Source organism: Sinocyclocheilus grahami, unplaced genomic scaffold, assembly GCF_001515645.1.
Source record: "Sinocyclocheilus grahami isolate Dianchi unplaced genomic scaffold, SAMN03320097.WGS_v1.1 scaffold250.1, whole genome shotgun sequence".
NCBI lineage: Eukaryota > Metazoa > Chordata > Actinopteri > Cypriniformes > Cyprinidae > Sinocyclocheilus > Sinocyclocheilus grahami.
Genome location: NW_015505429.1, coordinates 446,962 through 447,542, shown reverse-complemented (window position 1 = coordinate 447,542; position 581 = coordinate 446,962).

Below are 581 nucleotides of genomic sequence, written 5' to 3'. Positions count from 1 at the left end.
AGATATGTGGGGGCGTGTTAGAACGAGCCGGTTTAGGTAGGCGTGGCTGACTCTTAACTTTTATAAAGAATATCTCTTTGGATTTGAGACTTTAGTCTTTGCAACTTTACAGATCTTCTTTATGCACCAAGAGCTTGTAACACTCCAAAGAGAAAGGAAAATTTTAAATTGCGTCATATGACCCCTTTAACGCTTCTCATAGCTATGTGAAAATAAGTGTATAATTGGAACAGTTCATTGTTGGAGCTAAGCTGAATGAGCGAGAGAGAGAGAGAGAAAGAGAGATGCAGAGCCTGTGCTGAGCAGGGGAAGCGAGGAACAGTATAAGAACCGTTGCTTTAGAACACTGATTTTGAAACTTGTGAATCCATTAGAATCGTTAGAAGATAGAATCGCGATACATATATGAATAGATTTTTACATGCACCTCTAGTTTTCTCTTCCTCTTCTCTAAAGCAGAGGCTCGCCCCCTTCTTGCGTGTTCCCAGGGGCGGGGTTTATCTGGGTTTGTGATGTCACGAACCCGGGAAGTAACTCGTTGTAGTCCCTACCAGCCGTTTTTGCAGACATTAAACCGCCAG